This window comes from Phasianus colchicus, chromosome 6 (assembly GCF_987193195.1).
Source record: "Phasianus colchicus chromosome 6, bPhaCol1.hap1.1, whole genome shotgun sequence".
NCBI lineage: Eukaryota > Metazoa > Chordata > Aves > Galliformes > Phasianidae > Phasianus > Phasianus colchicus.
Genome location: NC_143441.1, coordinates 14,693,887 through 14,714,044, shown reverse-complemented (window position 1 = coordinate 14,714,044; position 20,158 = coordinate 14,693,887). Strand labels below are relative to the sequence as shown.

Sequence of the window (20,158 nt, the reverse complement as noted above, 5' to 3'; positions counted from 1 at the left end):
TGTCATGTATTCTAATCAAAATGTTGTATCATTGGACTGCTTTTGCAAGGAGCCTCATTTGGTTCTCTTTCTCCTCTTGGAATAATGACAGCATCCTTTCATTCCCAGATAACACCCAGAAGTCCCCTGCTATTGAGTCAGACAGCAGTGTGATGCTGGTGTCTTTCACACCATCTGATAAGTATTCATAAGCCTCAGGTTGTTTCTTCTTAGCTGGTGTGTATGAAAACTGGCCATTTATAGTGGTGAACTGACAAAATGCCTCTGTAATTAGAGTCCTACAGCCATTCTTGATGAGGAAGAAGTAGTGAATGTTCTTGTCAATGTTTTAATGTGATCTCTTCTTTTGGGCATGCCTTAAAAAACTGAAGTAATGCTGTGAGGAGGAAGAGAGCGCTTAAGATGTGTGTATTATGCTGTCCTCTGCCATGATGTGAGAAATGCTTGTACCCAGCTTGTCTGTTTACTGAGCTAAAAAGCAAATCAAAGTTACTCATAATTAGAGATGGCTGAGGAAGAGGGAATGCAGCTCTGAATCTAGATTACGGTCAAGCTGTAGTTCATGTTTGAGGCTGAATGATCTTGTCTAGCTTCAAGGGCACTGAAACTGTGTGTGTACAATTCTTTGAGTATTTTGACTGGCAGAAATGCATAGTGTGTTGTTTCTGACTGTCTAGTGAGAAGAAAGATTTTTTTGACTTGGAATTAGCCTTTGGTAGATAGTCTAAAGAATCTCACACTCTTTTCCTCTTTGTATGAATATTTAGTATTCATTGTCATGGTATGTGAACTCTGAAGAGGTGATGAAATATACTTTGAAAAGAAACAGAACTGTTGCGCCAACACTGATCTCTTGTTATCTGTGGGGGGGTTGAAGTATGTGGTTTAATTGGAACTCTGTTTTCTACCATTAGGTCTCTTTAGTCTCTGCTATTGGATGATTTATACGGATCACGGGAACATTTCTTTTCCTGTATCTGCAAAAAGCTGGGATTATGTAATCCTAGAAAGAAGAGCAGATATAAACGTCCATTTACTAGGAGAGTGGATCAGATCTTTTTACTGTATTTCCAGAAATCTAAGGCCTGGGGATTGTGAATTATGTTTGAGGGTTACAGACATTGCAGTAAGAGGACAGAAGATTTTTCATGAACGTGCTGTTTAGATCTCTGGGGAGCAAATGAGAACAGCATGAAGATTTACCCCTGCCTCCCCATGCCCCAGCTATTTGAATGATTACATCTTCACATCGAAATAGGAGAGCATGGTTTTGGAATGCTGAAAGTGAATTTTTTCAGGTTTATAGATTAATCTAACAAAAAGGGGTTAACAGTCAAATACATTTGATGATATCTATCTAAATGCTTTTTTACATAATTTATACTTTGCTAGCTATAAAAAGATGCTTTGGAAATGATTCAGAAAGTCCTTCAGGAATAGTCCCAATCTCTGCAGCCTTATTAAATGCATACAGGCATGTCTCCCAGTGAGAATCTCAAGCTGTGAAAGTCATTAGAATAATAAATTAAACTCCTATGTATACAGGCATTTTAAACTTCAGGTGAAAATTCCTTATATGCCATGTTCTAATTTTCAACTCAGAGGCTAAAGAAACGAGACTCTGGTACTGATCGGTGATCTTCTGCAAAGTTTTACATATGCATAATGAATTGCTGTGCGGCGCTGACTCCTAAAATGTGTTGCAGAGCTTGAGTTGTTAATGCTTTGAAAGGTTCTTTTCCCTTCTTGACTCCTAGCTCTGCGACAGCTAGAATCTAATTAAAGGGAACATGGCTATTTAATGGTGGAAACTACAGGGCTAATAAAAAAAAAAAAAAAGCATCTTGCTATTTTGGATTGGTTCCTGTCATCACTTTCCATTAATATTTTAGTCAATATTACGTTGTAAAATTAATTCCTCGCATACATTGTGTAATCAAGATGACAAATGGAAATCATCCTGTTTTGCAACCAGAGAACCATCATTTAGAAGAATAACTCGGAGAAACCGAAAGTCAAAGAGTAAATGGAAACAATTCTTTCACAAAAAGTCACTAAGAGTAGTGCCTACGTGAACCTGTAGTCTATTTGGGATGAAAGGCTAACTTTTCCTTTTAGTATTGATTTTTCCGAAAACAATCTTGTTCATGTTAAATTACCTTATTTGATAAATGTATTTGCTTAGATGTTTCAAGATACTTATCAGCCAGTTTATGAAGTGGGAAGAACCACAGAATATGCTCTTTCTCTATCAAAAATTAATGTTTTGAGAACCACTACAATTATCTACTTGACCAGAAAAATATTACCTTTAGCTATTCTGAATTATTTAATGCATTTCAGTATCCTCACCAATATCATGCATGTGGGGACAGAATTGAGTATAGTGTGCATGAAGGAAAACAACTGAAAAAAGTAAAAGAGAGGATTGAAATTGAACTATTATCTTTGGTATGTAGTTTGTCTAATTCATGTGGCATTCTCTGCCATTAAATTTCATTAAAGGTATACTGACTTCCCTAAAGAAAAAAGGCTTTCATGTTTAGATGAATGGAAGTAACAGTTTCTTCCACTTCCAACATTTTGATTTTGTTGAACTGGGAAATTTCACTTCACAAAACTCATCACCATGAGTTGAAGGATGCCTAGGCGTTCCATGCCTAAACGCTAGGGCATGGAATAATTAGAATGCTTTGTTTGCCTGTATGTTTTTCAAATCTCCAGAGGTTATGACTGTGGAGGATATGGATCTTCTAATTAGAAATTTCTTTGTTAGTTGATACTGTAGGCTATGATTTCCAAAGAAAATTACTTTATTTAGAAATAGTCTGGCAAATCAAAATTAGGAAGGGATACAACTTTAAATGAAATCAAATGTGGCTTATTGGCTTCAGCCGCAGCCAAAATATCTTCACAAATACAAGTGTGAGGATATCTTCACTTCAGTATGCTTGGGCTGAGGAACTTAATCGGGACCATTTTGATTCTCTCATAAACGCTGTGGGAACTGTTAGGAAAAAAAAATATATGCAGGATAGTTGTGGGGAAAAAAAAAACAACAAAAAACTTTCCAAATAATAACATTGAATTCAACTCTTGCTCATGCTGCAGTAAAGTACTCTATGGCAACAGCTGCAGCTCAAACAGCTAAAAACACTGAAGCATCTATTTCAACGCAAATAAAAATAGAACTAAAAATGCTTAGTCTGAACCTAATTCAGAAACTAATCCCAAACAAGAGTGTTCTGGGAATTGGTTGAATTTGTTATATTCAACAACTGGTCATTTTTAGCATTTCATCAAATCATAATATGAAATAAATAACTTCTGTGAAAGAAACTAGTCAATCACAGAGCAAAATTCAGAGGTGTGTGGAACAGATGGTAGGAAGTAGTAGTTTTTCCATTGATTTCAGTAGACTCTGAACTCCTTGTCAGGTGACTATTTGTCCTGAGCTTCTTTTGGCCTGAGTGACCAGTAGCAGCAATGGCCCTAGCCTGTATTTTCTTTTCCTGACATAAATCTTCCAAAACTTCTACGTGTAGCCCTTTTCACACGTTCCTTGTGACTGGATGAAAACCAGACCCACTGGAACTCTACACTTCTTCCCCAGAATCTTTGTGAAGCATCCCAAAGGATGTGGTTGTTTTACATATTTTTTTAATTTTTATTTTTTGATACCTTCCAGGAGCAATTGGTGCCAATTACATGTTGACTAACCACACACCATTGACAACTGAACAAAGAGGCATATCCTGTATCAGCAGACTTGAGGTCCAGTTGTGTACAAATCCAGCTCCTCAGGCTTTTCAAGTTGTAAGGAAAACTTCTGCTTTGTTTCTTTATTTTCTTCTGGGAAGAGAATTCAGCATGTTTCTCAAAGAATAGTTCTTCTTGAGTCTACTAAGAATACGTGCAGCTGTTTCCCATCATAGATGCAGATACCTGTTATTTTAATGGAGAAGAAAAACAACATTTTATCACGTGATGTTCTTTTCAATTGAAAAAGTTCTTTTGGCATGCAGACACAAGGAGACCGTTTTTTTTTTTTTTCTCAGATGTGCATTTCTTGAAAGATCTGCTTTGACTATCCCTGTTGGAGTCTGAAGAACTACAAAAATTGGTAGCCATGAGACTATCCATTCACTCTGAAATTCTAAAGGCCAGTTGCCAAATCTGGGCATGGTACCTTTGCCTTTTAACTCCATCGATTTGGGTTACATTGCAGCAGGATTGGATACTGTATATTGCTTGTTTTCATAAGATTAGTGCCTTGTATGCAGTGATACCAGAGTGCAATATTCTGTGAAAAAGTTACTATCAACAGAAAGGAAAATGGAAAATCTGTATCTAACTTACTGTCTTTGTGATGGAGAGAAATTGGGGTTTCGGACACAGACTTTCTGATTAATTGTCCTTTGTTCCTTCTGGACCTCTTTGCTTTGGCTGCCTGGTTGGTGGCAGGGATGGAAGTCAGGAGAAGAATACTGAAGGCTTGACCTTGACCTGTATCTGTGAGGAACTCAAAACACAATGATTTGACTCACCAAAGTCATAAAACAAACATCTGTCCATTCCCCAATTAATTGGAGAAGTTGCAGGATGGCTCATGTGACACTTGCTCCAAAGCTATGGGCAGCAGTTTGTAGGAAGGTGTCAGGGTTCAAATCACTGCGCCATTTGGCTTTAAGGATAGTTGCTTAGATGTTGGTCTAGCCCTGTGCCTCTGTTTAGGGGAATGGCTTTAAACAGGCAGGGAGGGAATGACACAGAAGGAGATTTTTATAAAGCTGTTAAACCACTTTGAAATGATGTTTTCCCTAAGTGACTGAAACCAATCCTTAACTAAGGGACAATGTGCAGGTGGAGGAAGAGCAAGTTCCTTCTTTTTGTATTCACCAAGAGGGCACAGGCTTTTGACAGGCAGTAGGCAAAGTTTGATTAATTGACTCATCTATGGGAGATGGGGAAAAAAGTGTAGCATCAGCAGTCTACTGGCTTATACTTCCCAAATATAGTTCCTTGCAGAACAGAGCAGGAAAATGAGGACCATGTTTCCCCTCCTCACCACCATTTTCTAATGAGTTTTTGCTGAGCCTATCACTCTGCTGGGATCAAACTGCTGGTTTGATAACTGGAGCACAGAGTCTCTGGGATGGCTTTCTAATAAAAATAAAAATTAAAAATTAAAAAACACAAATCCAAACAATCAAACAAAAAAAACCAACAGCAAAACAAAACAAAAAAAAAAAACAACCCACAGTTTAGAAGCAAATTTAATGTTTCCATCATACATGTATCATTCTTTTAGAAACATGGGCTCATTAGTACTATTCAGATGAGAGCTTTTCTCAAATTCCTATTCTTTGGTTGTCGTTGGTGTCCAGTACACAAATTGTATAATCCAAGTTTAACATGTGTATGGCCTGAAAACTTAAGTAGTGCTTAATCATGAGATAGATCTAGCTTCTTCTCTTGTGTGACTAACACAGGGATGCATGTACTGTGTCATTGTAGAGGAATAATAGCTTCATTCATATATGATAGAAAATCACCAGAAATGACTGTTCCCTGCTTCAAGATGTGCTGTAATTGTACTATTTCTTTTGATTGTTTTGGTTTGCTAAAAATAATAAATGACCCTCCAAATAGAGGTGGGTGAGAGACATACAAAGAGCAATCCATAGTATATGGATTTGTTCAATGGCATTTAAAGGACCTTGATTAAAATTCAACCCAGGCTAGAGTGATGAGAAGACTGTTTACTGAGGGCTGTTTGAGGCTGTACATTGCACTGCAGACAGACCAGAGGGATGCAGAGATTGAAACATTTTACCTTGCATGTCTGAATTTGACTGTCAGGATCTGATGGCATTTTGTAAGAGAGGAATCAACATTCTCAAGCAGTTTGTCTTCTGCAGCTTATGGGTTTAGATTTTCTTTGTTTTCAAGTCAGCATGTGCATGAGCTCAGCATCAGAGATCATGGCAATAAGATCAGCCTTGTTGACTAGATATGCATTTTTGGTTGATTACTACAGATGTTACCTTTAGATACATAATTTTAAAGTAGGATGCATGCGAAAGTTTCTGCTGTAAAACAAATAACTTTTAGTCCCCTTCAAGCACATTTCTGTGCATCTCCACAGAAAGTTGGGAGTGTTCGCATGCTTTCCTTTCTCCCTCTCTGACTAGAGTACTGAAGTACCACAGCTACTCCCCAAAAAACAGACAAAACAAAAAACAATAAACAAGCACTATGTCCAATCTCCCTATCAATTTTATATTGTTTCAATCAAATCAATAACTTGGTTTTTTTAACCTGAAAATCCAAGTCTAATGTAATTTACAGTACGCTAATTCATTTTATTTTTTTGCTGTTCTTGTCATTTGACTGGGTTTTGGGGTAACAACAGCAAAAGGACTTTCTTTACTCTATTTCTATATGTATGTTCTGCCACAAGCTGTGTATCCTTGGGGAAGAGAAATGGGGGTGATGTAAAAAGGTTGAAATCAGTTGGAAGAAGTTTGAAAAGGAAGCTTCCACTTTCAGAATGAACCTTGAGAGACATAAACAAGGTAAATCCTTCAGTGATAACACAGGCAAAATCTTCAAAATACTGTCTGCAGTAACTACCTGCAGTCTCAGAAATGACCATTTGGTACATAGATGATTCTAGTTAATGGAGATGGTGAGACTTAATCATTGACAAATGAATAAAATGGAGTACAAAGCCTCATTCTTTAATAAACAAATAAAATGAAATGCTAAGACTCGTTCTGTTAACATAAAATAAAATAGGAAAAGGGATTTCTGATGACATGGGAAATACTTCTAGTGAGCTTTGACGACCACTTTGAAATCTTGACTTTGTGTTTATCATCCAGTGTAACCCTAATTGCCTCTGGTGCTCAGGTGCTCCTATTCCCACTGTGGTGTGAAATGACAGTTTCCATGTTGTGATCAGCTAAGATGCTTCTGCTGGAACTTCTCTGAAAGTTGTCCCTTTTGCAGATTGTCAGACATCTGCATGTTTATTGATGTTCAGACTCTAGTCTGAACCCCCCACGATTTAGGAGGACACAGTCAGAGACCTACTACTCCAGCTGGACTATCGTAAGTCCATGGGGCCAGATGAGACTCACAGAACCACAGAATGTCTAGGGTTGGAAGGGACCTCAAGGATCGTGAATCTCCAACCCCCTTGCCAAATGCAGGGCCACCAACCTCCCCATTTAATACTAGACCAGGCTGCCCAGGGCCCCATCCAATCTGGCCTTGAACACCTCCAGGGACGGGGCATCCACAACCTCTTTGGGCAGCCTGTTCCAGCACCTCGCCATTCTCATAGTAAAGAACTTCCCCCTGACATCCAACCTAAATCTTCCCTCTCTCAACTTAAAACCATTTCCCTGTGATTCACCTGTGGGTGCTGAGGGAACTGGCAGAGGTGACAGCCGAGCTGCTTGCCATTATCTATCAGCACTCCTTCTTGACTGGTGAGGTCCCAGAAGACTGGAGACTTGCCAGTGTGACTGCTATCTACAAGGGTTGTAAAGAGGATCCAGGAAACTACAGGCCTGTTGGTCTGACCTCGATACCAGGGATGATTATGGAGCAGTTTGTCTTGAGGGAGATCATGTGGCATGTGTGGGATGACTGGGGGTCAGGCCTAGACAATATGGGTTCACGAAGGGCAGGTCTTGCTTGACCAACCTGATCTCCTTCTATGATTTAGTGACCCGTCTGGTAGATGAGAGATTATTTTATTTATGTTGATGTAATCTACCTAGATGTTAGCAAAGCCTTTGACACTGTCTCCCACAGTATTTTCCTGCAGAAGCTGGCAGCCCTTGGCTTGGACAGATACACTCTTGGCTGGGTAAGCAATTGGCTGGAAGACTGGGCTCAGAGAGTGGTAGTGAATGGAGCTAAATCCAGCTGGTAATCGGTCACGAGTGGTGTTCCCCAGGGATCGGTGTTGGGGCCTGTCCTCTTCAATATCTTTATTGATGACCTGGATGAGGGCATTGAGTGCACCCTCAGTAAGTTTGCACATGGCACCAAGTTGGCTGGAAGTGTCGATCTGCCTGGGGGTGGCGAGGCCCTACAGAGAAATCTGGATAGGCTGGTAGCTCGGCTAAAGACAATGGGATAAGGTTCAACAAGGTTCAACCCCAGGTAATACTACAGGTATGGGTGGAGTGGCTGGAAGACTGTGTAGAGGAAATGGACCTGGGGGTTCTGATTGATGTTCGGCTGAACATGAGCCAGCAGTGTGCCCATGTGGCCAAGAGGGCCAATGGCATCCTGGCTTGCATCAGGAACGGTGTTGCCAGCAGGAACAGGGAAGTGATTGTCCCCCTGTACTCAGCGCTGGTGAGATTGCACCTCGAGTGCTGTGTCCAGTTTTGGGCCCCTCATTGCAAGAAAGACATTGAGGCCCTGGAGCGGGTTCAAAGAAGGGCAACGAAGCTGTGAGGGGTCTGGAGTACAGGCCTTATGAGGAGCGGCTGAAGGAGCTGTGATTGTTCAGTCTGGATAAGAGGAGGCTCAGGGGAGACCTTATTGCTCTCTATAATTACCTGAAGGGAGGCTGTAGTGAGCTGGGGGTCGGCATTTTCTCTCATGTAACTGGTGATAGGACTAGAGGGAATGGCTTCAAGCTGCGCCAGGGGAGATTCAGGCTGGACATAAGGAAATCCTACTTTTCTGAAAGAGTGATCAGGTACTGGAATGGGCTGACCAGGGAGGAGGTGGAGTCACTGACCCTGGAGGTGTTCAAGGAACGTTTAGATTTTGCGTTGAGGGATATGGTTTAGCAAGAACTACTAGTGATAGGTGGATGGTTGGACTGGATGATCTTGTAGGTCTTTTCCAACCTTGGTGTTTCTGTGATTCTGTGATTGTCTGGCTCTGATTTTGGGTATTCATTTTCTGAGTGTGCTGGGACAAGTCCTTTTTGGTTGAGTTTTTGCAGGAAACGGGTGGTTGTAGGAGTACTGAAGACACACATATGGATGTGCAGTAGGCAATTAATGAATGCACAATCACTATAGAATAGTGATTTATTCTCTTGTCTGCTGGAAGTGTACTTGGCAGACTGAGCTCTACTATTGAAAAGTAGAAGTTACTTTTAGAAAGGATGAGTCAATGAGAACTCATTCCCCATGCTTTGTGCTCTGCACTTAGGTGTAAGCAGATGTTGTGAACTAACACAGTCTCATCCATCATTAATCACTATTCCTGGATCTAGGCTGCAGAAAAAAAAAATTATCCAAAGCTTGCTCATGCCTATCTCAGTTTCAGGTGGGATCCTTGTTACAAGTGAGGCACTTTCTGTAAACTACTAGCTGTACAGATGTAGTGAATAATAGTGATTTACTGAAGTATATTTTGTTGCAAATTGAACATGCTGAGATAATTATCTATAAAGTTGGGAAAAATAAGTAATGTTTCAGCCTGGTCTCAGTTTTGAGAGAAGTCATTGGTATTAGTTTAAAACTCTTAATTGCTGCTTGTAAATGGTTATCGGTAGTTATTACCCATTTAGAAAGAGTAAGGCTGCTAACATCTGAAATGGAGCAAAAAGAGGCGAGTAATTGAGCCTTGAGGGACTCCTTGTCACTTAGGGAAGTGTAGTTGATGTTCATATTGCAGTTTATGGGTGCCTAGCTGTAATGAATGCACTTACGGTTAATTATTTTTTGTCTAACATTTGCTGAACTATATAATCAAAACTGATCAAGAAGTATAAGCAATCACAAAATGCAAGGGGCTGATGAACTATAAGAGTTTGTGATGCTGCTCTACTAGTAGGGTGTATCTGAGTCACAGTCTGGGGAGCTCTGGTCCCTATGTGAGTGACCAGTTTGAGATATTCCTCTACTGTGAAACACAGAACGTTTCTAGGTGGAGGCTAATTTTTCAGTGATCTACTGGAGCACCTCAGTGGTCCAACAGCTTCCATCCAAGAACTTAGCAAGCAGAACTGGCTTAATGTTTTTTAAATCAAGTTGAAGCACTGGTCTTAAACAATATTTCAGAAATTAGTAGAGCAACCACAGGTACTCACTAGGTAGCAGGGATGAGAGTAATGAAGTGGAAAGTGCTATATCCTTTCTTCTTATATTCTGTGCAGCTGGTAGTTTCTTAGATGATCTGCCTAACATTCGAAGTGGGTACTGACGAAAAGTTGTGCTTGTTTCTGGAGAGGTTGAAAAGTATACTGAATTCAGTGGAACATCAAGTGACTGCGAAGTAAAAATGGAGAATGGTTGGGCAAATTGCACAATGTGTTTGTTCAAGTGCTTAAAAATCAGTTATATCTGCATGTATGGAAGGAAAAAAGAAACAACAGGGAATGAAATGTGGAGGAAATTGAGGTAGCTGGGAAACCAGACTAGGACAAGTAGTTCTGTTGAGAATGAAAACAGCTTCATCCTGTGGAGTCTGCTGTATATTTGGCCTTCCATGACCTGCCATACCAAGAGGCCATTTCCCAAAACGCTGTTGCAGCCAACAAGGAACACAGTGTCACTTGGCAGCTTATTAAGAAGCAGAAAAATGTCCTCCTCCCACTGATGCTCTATTAAGTCCTCAACTGTACAGTAGAAAAACTTCTGAATAGTAAGGATCCACAATACTTTAGCACTGTAGCACTTGTGGTAGTGCCGGCTGCCCGATACTATTAGAATAAATGTGGATGCCTCTGTCTTCAGATATTCTTACAAAATGTGAAGTAGCTTTCTCTGTCTTTGTTTGTTGTTGGGCAAACACAATTTCTGAGGCTCAACACCCTATGCCATAGAAGCCTCCTATAGAAATCTCAGTGTTAAACATTGCAGTATTTTTTTTCCACCTCTGCAAAAATAATTTGCATCTCAAATTAGCTCCTTTGCATTCTTAAATTTTTGAGGGCCTCAAGTGCTTTTTTTGTGTGCAAAGACCAGTAGAGATTTACCCTTTCTTCTTTATCCATTGTGCTTCATGCTCCAGATCTCTCTCAGGAATGATTTTGCAAGGGGCAACTCCTTCCCTTTGTTTCCTTGACTCCCATTTTCATTTCTTGGTTCTCACCTAACAACAAGTGGGACTATGTCTGTAGGTAGTTAACACAGCAGTACCTTTGGGCACTTGACTTCATTTTCCTTGCTATGATCAATCCTTGTGAAATTGGAGGCTGTGGTGTGGTCTGACTGCTGATGTGAGTCCATGCTCTGTGTATATCCATGTGTAACTTTCAACAAAGCTCTACAAAAAGTAGGGACTTGCAGAGCGATTCCTACCCCTCTCGGGAGCTAGTATTGCCTTTCAGGACTGTTGTTCAGTCTGTCTGTATGTCATAATTGTGGGAGACAGTTTGTCTGTAATCCATTTGAAATGCAGCACAAATCTGTTTTGTACAATTTCACAAAAAAAAAAAAGAGAGCTTTTCTGCAGCAGTGGGTAAAGGGCATCTCCAGGTATGCTTCTCACCTTCTCCAGGAAGGCTGGTAGTTAATCATGCACGCACAACATCTGGCCTGCTAGGACACAATCTGCACAGTGGATGTGACTTGTGATTTCATTCCATATAGACTAATGCAACATGACTTTTATCTCCACGTTAGTAATGCTAAGGTGTAGCATGGTGTGTGGCTTCCAGTAGTGTTTGGAAGTCTTGTTTGGCCTGCAGCAAGCAAAAATTTCCATATCCCTTTGCTAGACCAATGTGTGCTAATCTAGTAAAAAAAACCAAAAAACCCAATATTGGAGTAATTAATTCATCTGGGGACAACATAGGAATTCTCTGATGTTAAATTGTTTTGGACTCTAATTCCCTTACTTGTATGAATGTTCATTTATGTTTTAGAGGTTCTGTGAAGCATACAGGAGAAGTGATTTGGGTAGTGAAGCTGTGCTGGCTGTGTGTTTCGTGATGTAGGAGAGCTGCTGAATTAAGCTGATCAGTTCTGACTTTGCCAACATCTACAATCTGTCTGTCACTCTTTTCTTTAAACTGGTGTTGTTTAAAAAATAGTAGTTGTAAATGGTAAACTTTTGAACATACTTGTGGAATGTGTGTGATTTTGCAGTGTAGATTTGAGTTTCGGATAACCCTGTCCAGTGCCACATTTGCTTCCTGTGACAAAGGTGATTTCAGTGGGAGAGATGGATTGGGTCCTAGAGACCAATAGCACTGCAGAAAGTTGCTCCCGTGTGTGTGACCTTACTGCCATGACAGCTGTGTAAATTGATCTGTAGAGGAGGATTCCTCTTTCTCTACAAGCAGATTTTAAAAATCAATGCAGGTTACGACTTAAATGCTCTGTGGCTCAGCACTTCAAATGAGATGTAGAGTGTGGGGATGGAGACGAACAGACAGGAACAGGTAACAGTTTTTAGAAAAATATAGTCCTCGAAGAAGCTACTGCTAAATTTAAGTTGGATGAATTGCATTGGAAGAGAGAAGAAAGCATCTCTACTGGCTCTATAAAATAAGTTAACAGCTTTTCACAGTAGTTGGATTTACCAAAGGAAGGGTTTGTTCAGATGCAGTGAGATCTGATGGGATTTAAGTTAGTCAGTTAGCAAATGCACCACTGAGTTGCACTCTAGGCTTGCCCAGAATTGCTCACTTTGCAGCTGGTTATGGCACAGCCGCCATGCTGCAGTGCAGTTATGGTGGTATCATTGCGGATAAATATTTAGGGGGATAAAGATAATAGAAAAGAGTGGCTTTCTAGTTATCTTAAATTACCTTGTGAATAAATGAAGTTTAAACAAAAAGAGCATGGGCTTTTTTATTTTTTTTATAATGGATCCGCCTGTCAAAGCCCATTTGGTAGCAGCAATGTCCCACAAGACAGGTTCAAAGTCACCTGCGCCATGTGGCTGCTTTGCTAACAAAAGAATTGCTCACATAAGTAATTTTGCAAGCAGTCTCATCAGTGAGAGCAAAGGTGGTAGCCCTCAGTGCTTCATTAAATACCATTTACTCTCTTCTTTTTCAGCTGTAGAACTGGAGGGATACAGGCAAGGAGAAGGAGATGCACCTCCTTGGGCTCTAGGCAGCAACTCACGTAATGCTCTGCAAGGCGCACTGGCAATAGCTTTTAGCTCTGTGGGGTGTTCAGAGGGCGATGGGCAGAGCTGTGAGCTCGTCCCAAGTGAGGTCTCGGCATTTCCAGCTGCAAAAGCTGGAGAGCAACAGATGCTGTGTGGGTCAATGAGTGGGAACACGTGGGGCTGCCTGGCCCTGTCCTCCCTGTGTTTGTAGCAGGGTGGAGTCTCAGAAGGATTAGGTAATGTGTCTGCACTTCATGGTGTGCAGTTCTTAAACTGTATTTACAGTTTAGGAGGTACTGTGAGTAGAGATGATTATGTCCTTTAAGTGTTGTTTTTGTTGCAACTCCTGTGATGAAAGGAGGCTCTGGTGAAGACGTTTTTGCACACAGATAAATATTCTCTGAGCGGTGGCTGTGCAAACTTCTGGGGGATGGGAGCAACACACAGAAATACCTCGGCATTTCCCTTTAATAAAGGCGCATCATTAAGCCATTTCCTGCACATCTGAGAGGCTGCTGGAAGAGCAAGATGGTACTGAAATGAAATTAAAGAAGCGCTTGATTCTTTTTTCAAGTATTGTTTAATTTAATCTTTTTGGAGTATTACTGTTTCTGGGGAAAAATAATGTAATGAAGACAGCAGAATTACATTGGCTCTATGGTCTAAGTAACGAGGCAGAAATGCTGCTCTCTGCTTTTCCCCTTCTGAAAATACCAAATGCAGAAGGCAGTACAAACTGCAAAATTGTCTTACCACATCAGCTATTAACGTGATAGATGTAGCCCCTCATCTTAAGATAAAGAGGCCTTTTGTTTATGAGATATTTCTCAGTTGGGTATTTGTATGCTGGCTGTATTGTGGAGGCAGAAATCTACATTTATGTATATTTAATGTATACATTATATTCTTGTGTAATGTGCTGTAAGACAGCGTAGCAGAAATAAAACAGCAGAAGAGGAAACATTGAGGCCAAGCTGTCTCTTTGGAGCCAGGACTACTGAGGGGGTGCCTGGTCCTGGGTGACTGCAGGTGACCAGGGCTGGTGCAGTGTAGATGTCAGGGCTGTCTGACAAGGCTGTCTTAGAGGTGGCATGGTGCGTGGCTTCCTGTAGGACTGACCATTGCCACTGCAAAGCTGGGGACAGCTCTGATGGCTATCATGGTCCTCGAGGAGAGCTCTCAGCTCGTCTCATCCCAAGGCAAGAGCCTCTCTGGCTCTCCTCTCTGTGGTTGAAGAATGTGGGGAGAGGTTCTTCTCTTTATTATGATCAGAGTGGTTAATCTGGTTTTGATGGAAAACATCAAACAAAAAATCTTTGAGACTCTTAGTGATGTTATGATTGGAAGAGTTTACTCACCAGTATGGCATTTCTGTCAGTACTTGAAGGACCCAAAACTCATGGCGGAAAGATGTGTAGAAAACTTTCTGAGAAGATACAGAATTAGCCAGTCAGCTTAAAGTACTCAGAGGAGTCCTTGCATGACCTCTATTCAGCAAGGAGGTGGTCTTGCAGCGCTTTACTGCAATAGCTCTTTGCAGCATATTGCTCAATATCATAATGGCTGCAGAAGAGCCAAAACATCATGCTCTTTTCTGTCATCTTTAATATTTTTTCCAGAGTTCTGAGCCAGCTGCTTTTTTTTTTTTTTTTTTTTTTTTTTGTAAAGAAGCTGACAATCCCACTGACTTCCTTAACAATGAGTTGTCCTCAGTTCGTTTGGATAAGAAAACCACACAGCAAAGGCAAGTCATGTCTTTGTAAGTCAGTACTGAGACATGAATGAAATGATTATTTGGCATCCTAAGGATATGAGAGAGGATATTTTTGTTGCTGGTCTTTGAACTGAAATGTTGAAAATATCTTTTTACATGTGAACGTAAACATGGTATGTGCTGGATTTCTGTCTGTCACACTGCATTTTCCTGTTTTTTTGGAGAAGATGAACCTTTAAAAGTGCTTCAGAGGAAAAGGTATTATTATTTTCTCACATAAAAGCCTCCTTACGCTTTGAATAAATGTTAATGCTAAATGTTCAAAATGCTGTGCTCTGTTTACAATTTATATATGTTCAACTTTCGAAACACTGGCATTTTTTAAACTAATTGGTAAATGCTTGGCTAAGACAAATTGCTGAAAGTACAAAATCAGGAGAAATGAGTCAGGGTTCAATCCCGCAGTTCCTTGTGTTCTATGTACCTGTTTGGATTCCAAATCAAAGTGGGCGGGTTTAAAAGTTATTAAGCTGAAAGCAGCAGCTTTGCGTTGAGCTCAAAGGATGGCTCAGAATCAGCTTTGCAACATGACAACTCTCCATCAGAGCACTGGTTTGGTTCCAGGTGCCAGATGGAGCAGACTCAAAGATTGTACAATTTCTACCTCACTGGTGTCATCCTGCTGCTGATGCTCTTTTGATATTGAGGCACCTCTGCTGTCTGTCTGCTGGAAATCATAACCAAGAGGATATTAAAGTGTCAGCAAAAAAGTCACGGTGAAGAAAAATACAAAATATAATATTTATATTACACATATAATGCAGCATAAATAATCCAGGTAGATACAGCAGTGAGACAGTTTGTCTTAACTTTGTATCATAAGTTACTGTAGTCTTAGTGTAGTCTGAAAGCACGGTTTCTGCATCAGAAAACTGTCCCAAAGCAAACTCACGTTAGATCAAGCACGTCTGTACCTTTATTGGGAGGCCCACCATCACAGCACCACATCCCACCTGAAATTTAATCAGCACATCTAAGACAAATCCATATTTTTTATGGTATATAAAATCATCTTTATTAATCTATAGAACTGAAAGAGGTATATGTTTTAAAGGAAAATAGACTCCTCAGCAGACAATCGCTTGCTGATAGGTATCTTCTAACAGCAGGTTTTCAGAAGACAATGTTTTCCAATAGTATAATGATTTACTGCGTCAGGATGGCCATAGGGTAAAAGTATGAAGTGCATTTTATAAATTTCCACATTTCTCTGAGAAAGATTAGAGAGAACTTCTGTTTTTCTCTCTCTTAAAGGATGACAGCCAGATTTGACACGTGGCAATGGTACAACTCTGTGCTGAAAGCCAAACACAAAAGACGTCATGAGATTCTTGTTTATATTAGTTCACAGTTTTTTAATTTTTTTGCCGAATTTTAAACAGATTTATTGACAAACTGTCGTATAAATTCACCATAGAATGTTAAGATACGCTCTTTTTTTTCCAGCTAGCCTTCAGTCAGATAAGTGATATTTCTGTTGTTGGCATACGGGGTGAAAAAGGCTGACCGCTCTTCTTGTTTCATAAATGGAAGAAAGCAATGCTTTTTTTTGTTATTTGTTTGTTTTACTTCGGAGTGAACTATTAATGACTCCACAAACTCAGAACAAAAAGATAAGTGATGAAACAGATGCCATTTTTGCCTATTCCTTTTTCCTTTTATCCAAAAGAAGAGCATAATGGGATCTATCTAATTGTAGCTAAAATGTTTTATAAGCAGTTTGAGTATTTGAAATGCAAAAAAGAACTGCTGAAAAATATCCCTCCCTATACATACAAAGTTACACACAGAAATGTTGATTTTGGAGGGGAATCTCAAGAAAGAATAGAAATAAAAGCAGCAAACTGTTCATTGTTAGGGATTGCTACGTGCTTGTGTCTGCATTTTAGACTAGTGTATATTTTACTTTTTTCACATTTTGTGTATTTTTCCTTTCTTTGCCATATCTAAAATGAAGAGTTTTCAAATATAATTTTTCTAGTGAGATTAGATTTAAGAAGAAAGAAAAGAGCAAAATGAACACGTATTCTGTGGCTTAGAAACTTCCTAAGAAAGGACTGTTCATGCCATCAGTTGATGTGCTCTTGATGAGTGCTGGTAAAAAATGTAGTGATGGGTCCAAAAGTGGGGGTTTGTGAATCTACAGTTTTAGTAAAATTTTAGGATTCAGGTCTGCTTAACTTGAGTTTAAGTTTCTTTAAAGCTATAGAAGAGTTTATTGCCTCTACCTCAAAGAAAACATCAGCACCTGAACTTCAGTGCTTTTGTCCTCCTTGCTAAAAGTACATTTTCTTTTCCGCTTTCCCCCTTCTCCTTTTTTTTTTTTTTTTTTTTTTTTTTTTGCTTAAGGGTATGGTTACAGTAGTTAATTTTTAAAACAGGAAAATAGAGAATTAAATAGAATTAGAGAAAGACATCTTTGTACTAGGTACTGTACAGTATAGTGTTTAGAAAGTCAGAAAATATGTTAGCAGAAAATGCCTAGACTGTAATTTAGATAACAACCCAGACAATGAGCTAGCTTGTTAATTGTAAAGTCTCGTGGATAGCTGCCAGTTGTAGAGCTCTTCTTTTTATATCCCACTGCTCGCTCCTCTTTTAGATGGAAGATGACGTGATATGAACTTCTTTAGTTTAGGCTGGGCTTTTTTTGACATTACTCTTTTTCTTGTCTTTATTTTTGATGGAAAAAACATATAAAAAAGAAGATGGTATATCAAGAGTTTAGTAAAGCTGGGCTTTTCTAAAGGCTTGTAACAATCGATAGGGTGAGGAGACTGCGGGATGGGTGGTCTGAGAGCAGAGTAAGCAGCATCCCACAGGCTGAGTGCTGGTGCTGTAGGCACTGCTGTAAGTGCTCTTTAGGCCAAGTATGCAGTTTGCAAACAGTACATCTCGCCAAATTACTCATTGGAAAGCTGTTCCTGAAATAGCAGCAGTGAGGTATGCAAAGTTAGAGCCATCAAAACTTTTCAGCGGCTTCAGAGTCACTGCAGCAGTGAAGAGGCAAAATGGGAGTGCCTCCTCCCCAGCCAGCCTGCTGAACTCACCGTAGCATCTTTAGCATCTCCCAGTGCCCTGCATTGCTTCGAGTCTTCCACATTGAGGTTCTAGGGGATGCTGGATGGGAAAGAGAACCCCAACCCCTGAATCCTCATCCTGCCTCCATGCCTTTGGGTTTTGAGGAACAGAAGTATTTAACCTAGTGCAGAGGTATGCGAAACAGTAATCTTGAGATCCTAGCAAAGAATTAAAGTGTAACTTATACATCAAAACCTGAGTAACCCTGCCCCTCCAAAATATGTAAGCAGTTAATGTATTTTGTTAAATAGAGAGCTGTAAGAAATGAGCAATATCTCTTAGAGATGGGAACTGCCCAGTTCATCTCTAAGAGGTTTGGGCTTGATTGCTTCCTGCTCACAGTTGAGGTAAGGATTTCCTAAGGAATCTGAGCAACTGAAGGATGGGACTGTCACTGCATTTCAATGGGTCCTGTGCATCTGGTGCTGTAAGGGCTAAGCTTACACAGAATGACACCAGACTGGATAATGGTATGATTTCAAACTGATTGAGTCAAACTGATGCAAAGGACTGTATGCACAAGCTTATGTCAACATTCACTTGGCTTTATAGCAGTTTGGTTTAAATTAATTAGGACAAAGGTTTAAACTAAGGTAAAGTAAGCCACTCTTAAACTGAACTGTGAGTATATTTGAGAAAATTTAGTGCAGGTAGGCATACTGCTGGTGCTTAGGTATAGTTCTGGATTTGGTCAGACCAGCTGAAACCCAAATGGTCTCAGTTTTCTTTGCCAGAACAGAAGTGTTTCCTGTCTTTGGGTGTTTCTGTAAGCTGTTGATTTGTAGAGCTGGAAACATTTTTGTTGCATTGTTGTTGTTTGTTTTGTGTGCATATTTAAAGATTGCAGGTATGTATTTTGTCTGTCATTTACTGTTTGATTTAAGGTGTCCAACCATGGAGACTGGATACACTGTAAAATGTAGGAAAGATGATCACTTCTGCCTTTAGAGCAAACAACGGTCAGAAGGGTTGGATTCTGGTAGCATTTCTTTATTTTCTCCTTGACTCTTTATATAAACTCATCAGACAATTTGGTAACATTTTTGAAAAATAACACAGTTTTGGAAGGTAAGTGGTAAAGAACAGATTCATATGCTCCCCCTGCAGCACAGAAGTGGGAGCAGGTACTGACGAAGGACACGTGCCAGTGGCTGTCTGGCTGCTTGTGGAATGAATTTCTTTGGAAAGAGATCTCTTAGCAGCTGCTGGTTTCCTCCAGTGACCTGTGCTACTTCCAGAGAGGGCTCGAGGTGGTTTAGTGGTGATGAATTGGCAGACTTGTCACTAAGCTGTAAATCTTGAACTTGCCTTGCTGTGTTGAGGTGTGAACCCGAGGTCGCTGTCTTAGAACACTGCTGTGTGTACAACAGTACTTGCTTTGCTAAGGAACATGTATGGGTTTTAATCATAATAGCTTTTTCACTTTTATGGTCCCTTTGCCTTTTGCAACTCTAGAATCATCTAACTGGTGTTCTTATGAACAAGTAAATGCAATTGAGTGAATTTAATTAAAAAAAAAAAAAAAGTCAAGCACTGAGTAATTTAGTTCTGATGTGACTTTAGTTCCTTCCACCTTCAGGATGGATATATTTAAAAAAAAATAACCCTTATTTTAATGTCAGTTATAAAATAATGCTAACACTGCTGGCAATTATTCTGATGTTTCCATTAGGAAGACAGGTTTCTGTGCAGAATCCAAATATTTAAACATGTGGTATTTTTGGCCTATGTATTCTTGAGAAATGTAAAATAATAACATATCTTTCTTTACACTGTGATTTTTCTGTTTTGTTTGTTTGTTCTCTAAATGGAGTCTCTGTTTGGCACAATGCGACCTCAGATTGAGCTACTTTAACTCACTTTGAGCTGCTGGATCTGTAGTCATGACTGCAGAGCAACCACTCAGGTTCAAAACGCAGTTTAATGTTAGCATTAACCTTATTATGATGAAGTTTTCATGCTTCTGGCCAAACAGCTCGGCTGCATTGTTCTTTTTCCTGCTAGTTGTGCACTCTGTCTAGAAAAGATGAAAGGAAGGAAGGCTGAATTGCTGTATCATAGTGGTTAAAATGTTTTGGAGGACAAGATCTTCAAATTATTTATTTCGTACTGCACTATTTCCACCTATTTCTTTAAAAGTCCAATGATTTCCATGTTTAGTGGACTAGTGATATCCTTGAACACCTTAAAATCAATCCTTGCAAGGGTGTATTTAAAAAACCTGTCATTAGCTACTGAGTAGACATATGCATA

General features: G+C 39.8%; 1 protein-coding gene and 1 long non-coding RNA gene across 13 annotated transcripts in view; both read left to right on the top strand.

Annotated features, from left to right (window-relative positions):
• Nucleotides 1-7,253, top strand: part of LOC149917443 (uncharacterized) — a 46,486-nt gene extending 39,233 nt beyond the window's left edge. The window contains exons 2-3 of the long non-coding RNA XR_016467715.1: nt 3,689-3,816; nt 4,059-7,253. This is a non-coding gene — a long non-coding RNA (uncharacterized LOC149917443). The remainder of the gene's footprint in view (nt 1-3,688; nt 3,817-4,058) is intronic.
• The window catches only part of RBMS3 (RNA binding motif single stranded interacting protein 3), a 697,193-nt gene that overhangs the window by 308,097 nt on the left and 368,938 nt on the right, over nt 1-20,158 (top strand). The gene's annotated exons all lie outside the window — the stretch shown is intronic.